Consider the following 16,190-nt stretch of genomic DNA (forward strand, 5'->3'; position numbering starts at 1 on the left):
TCAATCGAGGAGGTGATTGCAGAAACGAATGGCTATTTTTCAGACTTGGACAAATCCTATTATTCGGAAGGGATCAACAAACTAGAGCAGCGTTGGACGAAGTGTATAAGCCTAAAAGGAGACTATGTTGAAAAATAAAAAAGGTTTACCCCAAAAAATTAAGTAGTTTTTATTTTTGCACGGACTTTTCAAACGACCCTCGTAAGATGCGCGGTATGACGAATAAAATCGAAGATATCCACCAGCACTGCCAACATTAACCATATTATCAAAAGTAATCTTTTAACATTTTTTACTTTTTGAAATATTGAATTAGAATCAGTTTGGAAGCTTAGCCAATCACTGTTTGAGAGTCAGGTGTCCGGTAGCAAAAAGAATTATGCTGCCGAGTGCAGTGCAAGCATCCACCAAGCGCCATTGTTTTATGCTGAACTACTAAAAATAAATGAAGAATGATGGTGAAATACTGCTGAATAACTAAATAAAATTATATTGATTCAATTTCGGAAACCGTGGTCTATATTTTTAGGTTGATATTTTTATATGCTAAACTAAAACGGAAGCTACAGCGAAGCAAGAAAAAGAGATGGCCAAGAGTGATGTTTGTTGGAGATAAGAAATTAGCCCACTCTGTACCCTAGCCGAGCAACCCAAATCCAAGGGACTCATGTGTGAGGACCTACCAGATTGCATCTGTAAACGATCGTACTTCAGGCCTATCTTCAAAAACACATCTCTCAATTAGTAGACCCATTCAATGCAGTCTAAATACACTCAAATAGAACTAGAAGATAATGCATTCCTTAACTACAAAATTAATTGTTATTAATTCTAGTTAATAAAAAACGCAAATATGGGAGGTTTCATCTGTCAATAAAACTTATTTGAACTTGTAAGGTTATATAAAGCTTAAACCAAACTTTCAGATTCCTCAAAATGTCCCCAAAAAATTAATTTTCCACAAACATTCTTTAGTAAAAAACGAAAAAAAACTTATTTGAACTCTAAACACGAGTATTCCTTACTTCAAAATGTTAAAACGTTGAATTTTTTAAACATTTTATTGATCTTAAACAAAAGGAAGAAAGATTATTGCCAATTTCAATCACCATTTTATAAAATTTCGAATGATTTAAATATATATAATAATTTAATATACATATATTTAATATACTAAGGTAATTGAGAGAGGCCAATTAAAGTTTTTAAAATTATTGTTGCACCTCCCGAGAAACACGCCCGATTCATACGTTAGGGTTGAATGCGGTAGGATACATACAGAGTTCCAAATATTTAAAAGAATGCTGAATTGGTGGTCTGTCTTACTCGAGATGCCGGAAGACCGTATTCCAAAAGCGTGTTATCTGAGATGGATGGAATTAAGTGACTCTTACGACATGCCTTATAACTGGATACTTGCGCTTAAGGGGTATTTGGTCTCTATTGGTGCGGAGGAAGTTTGGTTTTCACAGAATACTCAGGTAGTAAAAGAGAATTCCCAAGGCTTGCTGGATTCATTTAAAAATAATTTATTTTCAAGAGATATAGAGCTCATTTTGGATAGCCGTTATAACTTGTTGTATAGACATATGAGTAGTCTTTCAATGGAAAAAGAATTTTACCTGTCTTGCAATGTTCATATCTCTAAACTAAGACTTATAGCCCAATTAAGGTTGTCTTATAAAAAGAAATGTACCATTTTTATAGATAAGAGGAAGTATGAATTTAATGTTGACCGAATGTGCAAGCTTTGCTCTGTAAATGAACCTGATAGTATCGCTCACTGTATTATTAACTGTCCTGCCTTTTCTTCCTACAGAACAAAATTCTTCAATAAACACAACTTACCCTCAGGTAATAGTGATGAGATATTAACTAATTTACTGAAGTTCACGGAGACAAGCCATATCAGTAAACTAAATGAAATCTTCATTTTTTGTGTAAATATATTTAAAGTAAGAAATATTTTAAGTTAATTTTTTTTTAAATCTTATTATTTTGAAAGAGCCGAGCTTTAATTTATTGTCATTTTGTACAGTTATTTCATTTATATATATGTTTGTAATTTTTTTTCTTCGTTTTTACTGTTTTTTTTATTTTTATTTATTTTAAGTGATCAAGCAATCTCTTTATTTTGTATTATCTGTATGGAGTTCAGGTCAACTCACTCTCTGTATACCTTTGAGGTTGTAACAGAAAAATAAATAAATAAATAAATAAATATATTTAATATATGTATAATTATATAGAAAATTAACAAACAAATAGTTCTAGCCCTTTTTTGACAAATTCACGAACAACTAAAAGAAATGTATTCGGTAAAGGGACCATATCTCGTTGATTGACTATTACCAAAATCGTATCACCTTTAAACCACACCTCGTTTCCCTTTAAAACAAATATTAAATTGAACGTCCTGCGATTTTAGTACTGACAGATAGCCACTCACAAAATAATTTTGGTAAAAAGCAAAATTTCTGGTATGAACATTAACATTCAATTCTCAAAGATTTAACACACGAATTTTCTAAAAATTCTTATTGAGTTTGAGTTACTATATATTTTAATTCTTAAAATTTTAAAGAGTATTCTATCAATCATCGCTTAAAGTAACTGCAGTTAATCGAAGTTTTGGTAGGAAAATGTTTCCAGTGGTAGATGTGAGTGGTATTTAATCACAACTCAAGTTAAAAGTAAAAGCGTAGAAGCCATTTGCGAGATATACTTAAAATACAGAAAAAAATGAACTCAGTGATGTGGCCCTTCTTGTGAAGATAGATAAATAATCTTTATTACAAGTTTGTACAATAAATAAATGCATGAAGTGCTAATGAACAATACATTATAACCTTCATAACAATAGTACGGGGAAAGCCTAAGATGTGAAGGATACAGAATACAGAGGAAAAAGGAAAGAAAAAACCTGCAGCTAGTGTAGAAAGTTAGAGAAGGATGTGTTTTGTGTCCTGTAGGTGGATAGAAGAATCTGTAGGAGGTGGCTATGTGGCGGCAGAGTGGATTAGGATGACAGTCTAGAATGGAAAGGAGTTTTAGCAGACTGATTTTGGATATAGGAGTGTACCAGGGATAATGGATGCAGTCTACGTGGAGTGAGTCAAAGAATTAGTGCGCCCGAGGAGAGTCTGTCGCGAGTCTCAGAAATTCGTTCTGGAGTTTCTTGATGTTCCTACTACAAGTCCAGGCTCCAGTCATAGAGTAACATCGGCCTGATGAACCACTTTGTAAAGGAGGAGTTTGTTAGGCACAGTCAGTTTCGAGTCACGTTAGAGTAAAGGAAATATGGAGTCTTGTAGTCCCGTTTACCGGAGTTCACTTTGTCCTGAACGTGTACAGTGAAAATTCGATTTCAAATTTAATTCTTTATTATAAGAAAGGTGTAGCGGGCGAAATTATGTACGTAGAACTAGATATATGCAATTATTGAGAAAGCCATTTTTGAGAAAACTATAATTATGGAATAATAATTAAATATTATATTAGAATTTCACATTATACTACTTGTTTACTGAACTCTTGTGAATTGAAACGCAAAGATAATTTCGAGAACAAAATACTTTCTTTTGCAGCAGGTGATCTTTTAATAATCAAATTTGGGGTTTCAAAGTGATTATTTCCATCTCCTCTTTGATCACTTATTTTGTTCTGCACACAAATACATGGAGGAGAGGTTTTCCGAAAACAAAGAAGTCATGTATCAGGCTGTAAACTAAAGACTCTTTCACGATTAACTTGGCTGGTAAACGGCAAATTAATTCAGGTGGTAACTAATTGAATTTACAATGGTGGTAAGTAATGATAAAGCAATTAGCGTACACAATAATTAGAAAATTAAAATAAACTTACCCTATTCTTGATAGTTGATGCCTTGAATGTAACGTTTTCGTCGCCGTTTTAGGAACTATGAGTTATCTTTAACAAGTCAAGTCTCCTTCTAGAAACAAACCATACAACACACACTGTTAGCGAAGTTATCTTTAAGTTGTCTATTATAGTTATAGAAGGGAAACAAGCAAAAAAACAAAAAAAAAAATAGAAATAACAAATTAATATTAATAATATTATGGTCTCTTAGTTGGACAAGGATGGGCTGATAGCAGGCCATATCTAGGAGGCGTCCCCAGCGCGATAACACTGCAAGACCGGCATATCTTACTGGAACTTCCTCTACCGTCAGTATTATACATCTTGGCGCATCTTCTCGCATTCAGAAATATGTCAATATTGACTGGCAAATCTTAGTACCCAAATTTCATTTATAACGAAAAAATAACTCATTTAAAATACAAAGATCTCAGCTAAAATAAATCTTTTGTAATAATTCACGCAAGGTTTTCTCACCACAGAAGGTGATTTCACTTATAACAGTGTTCACTTAAAAGGTAACATTCACGTAAAATTACAAACTACATTTATTTTGTAAAATGGCCATTCCATTAATATTACTTCTAGATATTTTAAACTTCCATTCTTTACTCTAAAAATTTGTACATATATTTTTATTTATTTACTCAATTTATATTTATATTAATGTATTTTCATTTTTTACAAAAAACCTGAGGAAGGTAACAAAACCGAATTACCTTAAATTACCGAAAAGTCGATGTGAAAAATGAGATTTGTTTGCAAAGATTTATTGAACGCACCTCAATAATTTACCCTTTGGACCCATTAAATAAAATCCAAGGACCTAGAAACTGAGAAATCGAACCCAGCACCAACAGTACTTATTAGCTTTGCAGGACTCGCCTTTAAACCGCTCGGCTATCTTGGGCGCCCGTATTATAATTAATATTTTAACGTAAAGAGCTTTTTCAGTCATTATACTATTTTTGTCATCGAATATTTTTGTTTATATTTAGTTTCATTTATAATTATTAAAACTTATAATGAAGTTACTATTGCTAATATTGTAACTGAGTATAAACCCGTTTATATAATATTATAAATACGTTAAATAAATTTGTTCTTTGGGCAGTTTGTTTATATGATTATGTGAAGCAGTTAGCTTTTATGTCTAAGTTCAAAGCGTTTGTTTTATAAATGATTGCATTAAAAACGCATTGAACACAGATTCTCATACGCTCGTATGGACAATCACACCATTTATACAATAGTTAGCGAAAACGCAGACTAAAAAGTCTGCACGTAACGAGTCAATTAGAGAGTATGAAAATTGAAAAAAACAAAAAAACAAGGCCAGACTGAGAATAAGAAGTATATGTAGTCGATGTTTTTACTGATTGGCAATTTAAAAGAAATCAATATATTATTCGTATTGATTATCAAACTAGTTTTTTTATTCTACTCGTATTCAATGAGTATTATTAGAATGCTATAATTGTTTAGAAGGGCATAGATTCAACATTATGATCAACTAGATATGCTGAAAGACCTATTACTAATAGCAAACATGATAGTATAAACCGTACCAGGCTGAAGAGAAGAGCGACCTAGCGGCCGACCAACTAACTAACTCACATGTTATTGCATCATGTGCTGCTGCCATGGTGAAGAAAGGAACTAACAATAGCTCTTTCTACATCTACGTTTTTTTTACATTTCTCTCATCTTTAATTTATTTACTACATATACTGTCAATAACTCCATGATTTGCACGGCAAGTATACAGTGTACATACCATTTTTAAAAGGGCGTATGAATTAAGAGTGTCCATATTTCTAACTGACGAATTGTTATACAACGAAGAAGTCCATCCAGATTAGTCTCATCTTTACAATCAAAACTTTTATTAATTTTAGACCATCTTGAAAGTTTTTAGACATTATTTTTTCAGGGTAGCTGAATTCACTAAGTTTTAGTGAATTTAAATGACAAACGCACATCCAGTATAATAAAATAGCATGAAATGTTCAAATGAAAATGTAAGAAGCATAACGTGAACAAAAGCAACGTAATATGCAGTCCACTCCTAAGCAGTAACGCTTATCAGACTGTTTTTTTTGTTTGCTTTAAAGAAATCCATTCGCTTGAAATATCCAGTAGAAATGGAAGGATAGATTAAGGAAACAAGTTGTTTCTTGATAATGAAGTTCAGAAAATGAATGCAATGTGCATTGTGCAAGTGGATTTGCTGTAAAAAAAAGGTACATACGTTACACCAAGCATGTTGAGAAAAATGAAAAATTACATTAAACAAAATCTATTCCAAAAGACATCTGGATTGCTTGACGCAAATTCTTACAGAACAAAGATGAAACTTTGAAAAAGTAATTTATTATTTATAAATTTTATAGGTGCCTAACATATTTGGGTCTGACTGCTCTTTCAAAAATATTTAAAGCTAGAAGCATTCCCCTTAAAAGCGCATCTACACACAAATTTCTGAATGGAACGGAAATTTTATTTATGAATTAATTCTTCGAAACTGTCTTCCGCAACTATTTAATCCAAAATGAAACTCTTTTAATCTTAATTTGTTATAATTTTCACGTAACTACCTAAAACTTACTTGCTGTAAATAAGGTTTTTAGTCTTCCGTTAAAAATTTTCTGCGATATTGCATCCATATTTTCAAATCATCAACATTTTAAGCAAATCTCTTCTACCGCCTAAGGTAACATGAGTAGAGACTTGACGCATTGACTTCCAGTTTAGAAAACGTAACTCTTACGTGTGGCTATTAAATAACGAGACTGATGCTGCTACAAAAGAACTATGCATGCGCCAAATCCTAACGACCGACAGCTGTGCAGCGTAAAACCTTCTCTTTAAGATTGCAGCGTCTCACGTGTTTGTAGAGAAATCTGTCTGACCGGAACCTGACGTGTTTGTGTAAGATGTGTTAGTTTCGTTTAGCCGAAAACATGATACTACACATGTAGTAGAGCAACGAATTGTCGTGGAATATCACATCAAAACTTGGGTAAAACCGTAACTGAAACTTATCTTTTATTAAAAGAAGTTTATGGCGATGAATGTTAATCACATGCGCGAGTTTTTGAGTGGTTCAAGCGCTTCCAAGATGGCCGAGAAGACGTCGGAGATGATGACCGCCCGGGACGCCCTTCCACGTCCAAAACGGTAGAAAATATCAATTATAATTAATCAACATTACTACCGTGAGGTGCTTGCTCAAACCCGTGAAAGAGTAAGGGAAAAAACGACCCGATTTGTGGAGAACAAGTCATGGGAGTTCTCCATCAAGACAACGCGCCAGCTCACACCGCATTGTCTATCAAGACGACGTTTCTAGCCAAGTACAACATCCCAGTTTTAGGCCATCCGCCTTATTCGCCTGACCTGATCCCCCATGTGACTTTTATCTGTTCCCCAAAGTCAAAGTCTGCATTAAAAGGAACACGATTTTTCGGTCCGTTGAAGCTGTGAAAGAAAAAGCGGCACACGTCATGCAGGCGCTGACAGAAAAAGACTTCCAGCACTGTTTCTGAACAATGGGTAAATTCGCATGGAGCGTTCTAGGGATAGGGAAGGGGTGTATATTGAAGGTGATAATAACTAAATATGTATAAATTTAAAATAAAATGTTTTATAGCAATAGTCTCGTTATTTAATAGCCACACCTCGTACAGTATTGTTATTTTGAATTAAGCATGTTTTATGGAATTAAAATCTAGTTAGAAATAAAATTTATCACTTTAACTACGAGTCTTTGTAATAATTAGGGAACGGATTCGTATGTATTTACATATTTTTTTCTAGGCAATTTACAGACGTTTTTCAACTAGAAGTATTCATACTGACACTCTTTAAGCCGTTTGAGCCTACTTTTATTTCACATATTTCCACATATTTGGACGTTATCGCATATTTATACATATATGATTAAAATAAATAAATATTTCTACATATTTAATCAAAATATGGACATATTTTTCATTTTGGGCATATTTTCATAATTGGGAGGTGGTTGACAGGAACTGTGAACCACAGACTGTAGGGCTGTGAATCACAGTGGTTAAAAAAGTGTTCTTAAAAGCACCAAGTCGCATTAAAATGCTAAAAGATCTCTATCCAGACTTGTGCCTTCCACCAGAACCAATATTGACAAGATGGGGTACTTGGCTGGAAGCAGCTCAGTATTACTATGAAAACTACAATAAAATCAAGAATGTCCTTTCACATCTCGAAGACGAAGCAGTAGCGATAAATACAGCCAAGTCTTTATTCGAGAAACCTAATTTAAGGAACGACCTTGCATTCATTTCTGACAATTGCGTATTTCTTGCACAAGCCATTACCCAACTTGAGTCCCAAAATGTTCGACTGACAGAAAACGTGTCCAACGTTAAAAAAGTCATCGAAAAGGTGGAAGGAATACCTGGGAGTAAGGGAGATCTGATCAGATCAAAACTGGTAGAAGTACTGAGCAAGAACAAAGGGTGGGAGACCATCTGCCAGATTTCTGATATTATCAGTGGAACAGAAGTCACCTCAGAACATCGTGTACCCTTTACAACCAACGAGATAACTTCTTTCAGCAAGGCACCTATAACATCTGTAGATGTTGAACGATCTTTTAGTCGTTACAAGTCCATCTTACGCCCAGATCGTCGTCACTTTACGTTCCAACATTTGAAATTTCATGTGGTTGCAAACAATTTCGAAGAGTGAAGTTTTCAAAATTGAAAATTTAACACATCTTTTTATAAATAGTAAAAATGTTCTTTGTTGTATAAATCATTATAACTTGTAAAAACAAATGATTTTGTTCCTAATAAATTATTATAAATTGTAAAAATGTTCTTTTCTTGTATAAATAATTATAACTTGCCCCCCCCAAAAAAAATTGAATTTTCATAAAAAAAATGTCCATTTTACTTAAATATTCCAGAAAATATTTTAAGAAAATCACATATTTTCCACATAATTGACGAAAATAAATGCATATTTTAGTTAAATATTTGGCATTTTTAAATACATAAAAATCCGTTCCTTAGTAAGAATAGTGACTCTTGTGAATATTCACATCACATTGTTAGAATATCTGTGAGGTTAAATAAGCATTACAGCATGTGCACGGCTTAGATAAGATTATGGACTAAATTGAGTGCAAGTGTAGACTATCTTATGATAAGAGTAGATAGTTTGGGCACACGTAATTTTTTATTGGCTTTATCATATCTAATAAACTTACTTTTAAGTCCACTCAACTCAGGAATAATCAATAAGCTGTAATCCAATTAATCACACAAATCTGAGCCAGATATTCGCCGCAATAATGGCAAAAAAAAAAGGTTAAAAAAAAAATATCAGGTGCGATAACTTGATAGACTTTTCTGTCACAGTACTAGTTTATCACTTATCATTACGTACATTACGTAAATACAGTTACGTGGATTTACAATTACGTAAATATACACATGATGGGGAACTACATTGCTTTCAGGCCAAGTACGGATCAGTTATCGATCGTGGACGGGAACGAACAAGCCAACATACTGTTCATTATATTTTTAACTGTGTATTTGTTAGGTGTAGGAGTGACAAAATCGCTCACGTCAATGTTCTACGCGCATCGTAAATAACAAGCCTGACTTACATGTAAATAAGCTTGTCACCTATACAGGTTTTAGGTCTGCTTAGGACGTAAATAAAGAGGGGAATGGGTTCACTTGGTTGGAGATTAAAATTTATTTTGAGACTACACCACGTGAATTAGTATTAAAACAAAGATTAAAGTACAAAGTAGTATAATGATAAAAGTTAAGTTCTAAGAGCACTAAATGATGCACTTAAATTTAACAATTTAACATTCTGTCGAGAGAGGCTGTTAGGTCACACTGGCGCCAAAAATACGGCCATATGAATAAAACGCCAGCCCATGGAATCAGGGAATGTTAAGCACTAGAATTATGCAGCTAATAGCGATAAAATGGTGTGCTGCACTTGTCTTGAGGAAGGTGTATGGTGCTCATTATTCTTAAGAAAGAAGCCTGGATTATTATTATTACGAAAAAACACCCATAAAAGTCGTGAGTCGATGGAATTCTCTCTGTAAGTGGGCATGAGCTAAGGTGTTACGATACTCGAACGTAACAGATGATTCTTCGACAAGGTCTTTATTCAATAATTGGGATAACCAAATTCGGATTAAGTTTCTTTAAAAGTAAAGTTTCGTAAGTTTCAATTAAATTTTTAACTTCTTAATTTGTTTTTTAAAAAAACTATTTGACAAAAATACTCAATAAAACTATAGATTAGGGCCAATATCAGGTGGGTTTTTGGTCCAACATTGCCTATAACCGCACGCTACCATAGTACATAACCATTCTTTAATATACCCATGGGTACATTAAACTGAAATGGTGCAAAATACCAAAAAAGAACTATATAAAAGAGTCAAACATTCTGAGGAATCTCATAAGTTATTAGCTCAGATTTTTGAAAACATTAGTTGATCACAATACTTCTTTTTTTTATGGTCAAGTAAAATATGAAAGTATGGTAAAAGCAAAAAACTATGAACCTCAATAAAAAGATATAGAAAAAAAACAAGTAATAAACTGTTCAAATTAATTGGTGGAATCATGAATCTCCTAGTTGGTTCCTGAAGATCTTACTTCTTATCTAGTTATAGTTTCATTTTATATCAAATTAAAAAATAAATCCTAAGCACGATAATTAAAATTAAATTGAAGTTAAAATACAATTTACTCTTAACCATAAATGAAGTTATGAATAAAATGAATGGAACAGTGCATAAAACGGCAATTTGTAGTAATAATTAAGAGTTGGCGAGCAACAGCGGTATTGTGCTGAAGAGCACAAATCAATGGACTCGGTAATGTGGCATATTTGGCGGTTGTTATAGCGCTAATCAGTGGCCAAACTTTCAGCAGTTTTACCTATTCTTTTTACCAGCGCTCATTTTTAACACATTAGTTATCATTTGTAAAAGGGAAATTGGTATTTTATTTTCTATAAATGCTTGAAATTAATTTTTACTTTAATAAGAAAAATTATCGTTAACATGAACCATTTTTTACGAAATTTAGTTCACTCCGTTTTATTATTACGCTAAATTTAGAGGTGGAATTTCAAATTTCAATGAACTAGTGATTAAAACAGCAATCAACACTGTTTTGGGCATTTATGCTGTTAATACTATTTTAAGTTTAAAACTATAAATTAGCAATACATTTTAAGTAAAATCTACAAAATTTTAGACATCTTATGAAAACCTTATAATAAACTGGTCCAAAACAACACGATGCTGCACTGAATATTTTAACTGAAAAATGCTGCTCCTAAAATGAAATAACTTGCTTAAAACTTACTAATATAATAGAAGCAACTAATCAACAGCGAAATTACCTATTATTGCCAATTATGGAATTATGAAAGTATTATTAAGATATTTTTAGCAACTTTACAGACTATATCCATTAGCAGAACTGTATGTACAGCATATGTCTATATATACAAGTCGTGCTACCGAGTTTCGTCAGCGGTACAACCAGGAGAACAAGCCAGCGCTGGCACTCTCCAGGTTGCAGGAAGTGGTAAGATTCACGGGAGCACTTAGAAATGACGTAGATTATTATCTGGATGAGAGTATATTGAATGATTGGACGAGTGAGGTTAGTGTAGAAAATTGTGGAATCGGGCGTGGATTACAATATGGATTTAAGGATTGTACACGTTAAATGTGTTAGAAGGTTTGGCGAAGCTCCACAGTTCTGCTCCGATAAATCCATATTGTTGCAAGTAAGGTTTTATAAAGTAAGAGTTTATGGTATATTGTCAAAAATGGATTTAGGTTCATCGAGTCTCCTGTGTAGTCCTTAAATTCAGTTTAGTTCCCATTTTTGAAGTCTTGCATCAGAATTCCAGACAAATCAATATAGCCTAAGTAGGGAGGCTATGTTCAGTGTTATTATGGGTAAAATGTTTGGCAGAACTGTCTTCCACAAAGTCTAGCACACATTTAGCACTATTGAGTTTAATTCTACATACAAGGGTCGTTTGAAAAGTCCGTGCAAAAATAAAAACTACTTAATTTTTTGGGGTAAACCTTTTTTATTTTTCAACATAGTCTCCTTTTAGGCTTATACACTTCGTCCAACGCTGCTCTAGTTTGTTGATCCCTTCCGAATAATAGGATTTGTCCAAGTCTGAAAAATAGCCATTCGTTTCTGCAATCACCTCATCGTTTGAATAAAATCTTTTTCCCGCCAGCCATTTCTTCATATTGGGGAACAAATAGTAGTCCGAGGGAGCCAAGTCTGGAGAATAGGGGGGATGTGAAACGAGTTGGAACCCTATTTCCATTAATTTTGCGACCACAACTGCTGAGGTGTGAGCTGGTGCGTTGTCGTGAAGGAAAAGGACTTTTTTGTGGGCCAATCGTGGGCGTTTTTCTTGCAGCTCGGTTTTCAAACGGTCCAATAACGATGAATAATATGCACCAGTAATAGTTTTACCCTTTTCCAGATAGTCGATGAGGATTATTCCTTGCGAATCCCAAAAGACAGTCGCCATAATCTTTCCGGCCGAAGGAACGGTCTTCGCCTTTTTTGGCGCAGATTCCCCCTTGGTAACCCATTGTTTAGATTGTTCTTTGGTCTCAGGAGTGTAGCGATGTATCCATGTTTCATCCACAGTGACGAAACGACGCTTAAAGTCCTGCGGATTCTTCTGGAACAGCTGCAAACCGTCCTTGCAACACTTCACACGATTTCGTTTTTGGTCAAGCGTGAGCAATCGCGGCACCCATCTTGCGGATAGCTTTGTCATGTCCAAATGTTGATGCAAAATATTATGTACCCGTTCATTCGAGATGCCCACAGCACTAGCAATCTTACGCACCTTCACTCTTCTGTCATCCATCACCATATCATGGATTTTATCAATGATTTCTGGAGTAGTAACCTCAACAGGGCGTCCAGAAAGTTCAGCGTCACTTGTGCCCATATGGCCACTCCGAAAATTTTGAAACCACTTATAAACTGTTCTAATCGAAGGTGCAGAGTCACCATAATGTTTATCAAGCTTCTCTTTAGTCTCCTGAGGCGTTTTGCCTTTCATAAAGTAGTGTTTAATCAACACACGAAATTCTTTTTCGTCCATTTTTTGAAAATCACTCGACTTCCTCTATTCAAACGAATGCCAAACACAAAGAAATAGACCGATCTGGCTGAAACTTGGTGTGTGTTCTTCCAAGAGATGCTACTAACTAAACATAACCTCGATACGCGCTAGTGGTGCTATCTCTCTGACTGCACGGACTTTTCAAACGACCCTCGTATTTAGCACCAACTTTCAATGAGTAAAAAGTGTTTTTTGAAGACATAAGTGATATTGGATAGGAATATTCGCCCAGATTAGATCCCAGTACACTGTTTTTGGGTACAAGCCAGCGCTTATTCTTCGGCACACTCTGCAGTAGCGACCAGTAATATTATAGTTTTAGAATAAGTTAAAAAATATTTAGAAAAATGATTCTGAATGTATCCAGTAATCCTAGATGCTAGACCCTTTCAAAAACCTCAGCTTCGTCTAGAAAAAAAAAGCAACCTGGCCATATTTCTGTGTTCTTCGTGACCCCAAGAGCTAGAAACAACATTTCTGAATGACCGCCGAACAATGAACTATATAGTTAAGAGGGTAAATCAAATTGAAAAATAGAGGATTGAAGTTTGGATTTCAAATACGAAAAGAAATCTTTTATTAAGTATTTCTTAGGAAAATCTAGAAAGAAAACTAATGGATTTATGGATCTACAGTATTCCTATCAAAATTCTAAACTCGCAATACTTTCCTTACGTAATTGAAAAACCAGAAATGAAAAACAAAGAATAGATAAAATAAAAATGAGCTTTGAATATGCTTGAAGAGCTAGAATTAAGCTGCGGTAAAAATGATTAGTTGTCCGCATTTAAAAGAGAATAGAAGTTCATGAACAATGTACATACCATGTCTAAACAGTATATCATGGTGTATGTATATACTTTTCTTTTTTTGCAAGTCTATAATAAGATAAGCAATTGTTTCTTTTTTTTGTAATTTAATTTATTTTCTATTGTTATTTGAATTGACAAAGAAATAAGGAAAGCAAATAGAAAGATGAGAGAGAAGTAGGCTTCAATGAGAAGTATATACTGATGTATACACATATATACACGGCTAGCTTTGCATGATTGATAGAAGCCCCAATTAACACGCTCAGATTACATGTGTATAATGATGACAAAAGATGCATTAAAGTTGAAATAATATGAATACACCTTAACCCTTGTATGTTTTCTATTAAAGAGGCTGTGTTAGTAACAGAGAGGGAAGAAGAGAGCTAATTTATACCTGTTTAATATGCACTTTTTAGTGTGTTATTCAAATCAAAGAGCCCTCTTATATGCAGCAAAGTTATTTATAAGAGAAACTAGAGGATACAAGGCTTAAAAAAAAAAAAAAAAAAAAAACCTACAGAAATGTACATCTATACAGAAGTTGTTACGTAAATGGGCCATGCAAATATTGCAGAGCCGTTTGGTAGTTAGTCAGCCTTTTTAATGTATGAATTACGCGTTATGCTTGTATAAGGCATTACCATATCAGTAGTTTATAAAAGGGAGTTTTGCTGAAATAATTTGGGATGGATTATTTAGAAATTAGGGGGCCAGATAGGTAAAGGGGCTAGGCCCCTAGAATGCGTTTTTGTTGGAGTGTTGGAATTTCTGTTAATACAACTAACACGTTTCATTTTATACCCTTCTCTCTTTTAAACCTTTAATTTTTTAAACTTCTCAACTTTAACCCAAATATAGAATCAAGTATTATATCTGAAAACTTATTTTTGAAGCTTATAACCCCACAATTTTGTTGAAAGGGATTAGCTATGCGGTTAACGTATTGAATTCCCACGCAGAGGTCCCGGGTTTGAATCCCAGCTAGCTGACCCTTAGATATTTTTTTTCTCTTCCTAGGAGCTTCTTACACCTCCACTATCCGATGATGGAACAGTGTTGTCGGTAACGAGAGAACAACAGCAGTGCACTGAAAAAAAGCTCCGGGCGCATGATAAATTAATAATTACAAATCTATAATGGATGTAATAAATCCACAATCCTGAAAAAAATAATCCATTGGGTTAAGAGATTTTTAATTCAAACTTGATTTACTCCCAAAAAAAGTAACACCGTTTATTATCCAAAAATGTCAGATTAGCGGGGATGTAACTCATCCTCCTAATTTAGGAAACAACCCCTTTAGATTTTGGAGTAGGAAATGTTTTAAATATTAGTTGCACCAATAATATATTTTGTAATCACTGTACAAAAATTTAATAAAAAAATTGTAGAAACCATTTTGGGGAAATCTCAAAATATATATTACAAAATCTAATCAGTAAAAATCGGGCTTTTGGTAGGCCGATTTTATCAAAGATTATAAATTTATTCTCATATTTGATTCTTAATAAAATTATATAGTTGGCAAGATAACACAAAATAGAATTTTAGAATGATTCCCCTAACCCACCTCTTCTACCAAAAGTATTCTAAAATTGAATTCCCTTTAAAAGGTTTTCTGAATCAAAAGTTATAGAAGTTTTGAAAAGTCAAAATCAAAAAATCGGTACGATTGCCGTGCTTTCTTTTACTATAGCACGGCAATTTTATTTTTTTAAATTAAATAATTCAGTGTTTCAGTTTAAATTAAATTCCTTTCCTATAAAATATAAATTCAACTTTACTACTCTAAAACATTATACACGCACCATGCGTATAGAACCATTAAAAAGGTTTCATTAATTTTAATTTCATTATGTTTACAAAATATTTTACTAGCCCGGAATCCAGAAATCCAAGCGATGACAACTATCTTCTTAGTCCTTTTTCTGGCATCTGGAAAGCATTTGCTTGTCACAGACCCCATTAATAGCGAACAGAGCGCGTAAAGTGGCTAAAAATCGCCACTTTTTGGCCCATCATGTTCTTAGTCTAACAACTTAATAAGTTCCATTTGGTGTGATGGCCATTTAAAAATTTTTTCAGTTTGTACTGAGAAAAAAAATAGTTTAACAGAAAAATAGAAGAAAATTTTTACTGAAACAAAAAAGGAAATACAAAAATCCTACTTTAAAATAAAACTATAACTTAATTTTCTACAAATCCAAAATCCTAACCCCGCTTTTATTGGATTTTTTAAGGAATTAAGTGGTCAAACCGTACATTATCAAGTGCCTATTCTTT

At 33.5% G+C, this 16,190-nt stretch overlaps 1 protein-coding gene across 5 annotated transcripts in view; it reads right to left on the reverse strand.

Moving 5' to 3' along the window:
- Positions 1-16,190, reverse strand: part of pros (homeobox protein prospero) — a 163,188-nt gene that overhangs the window by 140,567 nt on the left and 6,431 nt on the right. For all 5 annotated transcript variants that reach the window (XM_074143259.1, XM_074143258.1, XM_074143255.1 and 2 more), the window contains exon 2: positions 3,865-3,952. The gene's annotated coding sequence lies outside the window, so the exon portion shown is untranslated. The remainder of the gene's footprint in view (positions 1-3,864; positions 3,953-16,190) is intronic.

This window comes from Rhodnius prolixus, unplaced genomic scaffold (assembly GCF_049639745.1).
Source record: "Rhodnius prolixus isolate KJV_2025 unplaced genomic scaffold, Rpr scaffold_12, whole genome shotgun sequence".
Taxonomy (NCBI): domain Eukaryota; kingdom Metazoa; phylum Arthropoda; class Insecta; order Hemiptera; family Reduviidae; genus Rhodnius; species Rhodnius prolixus.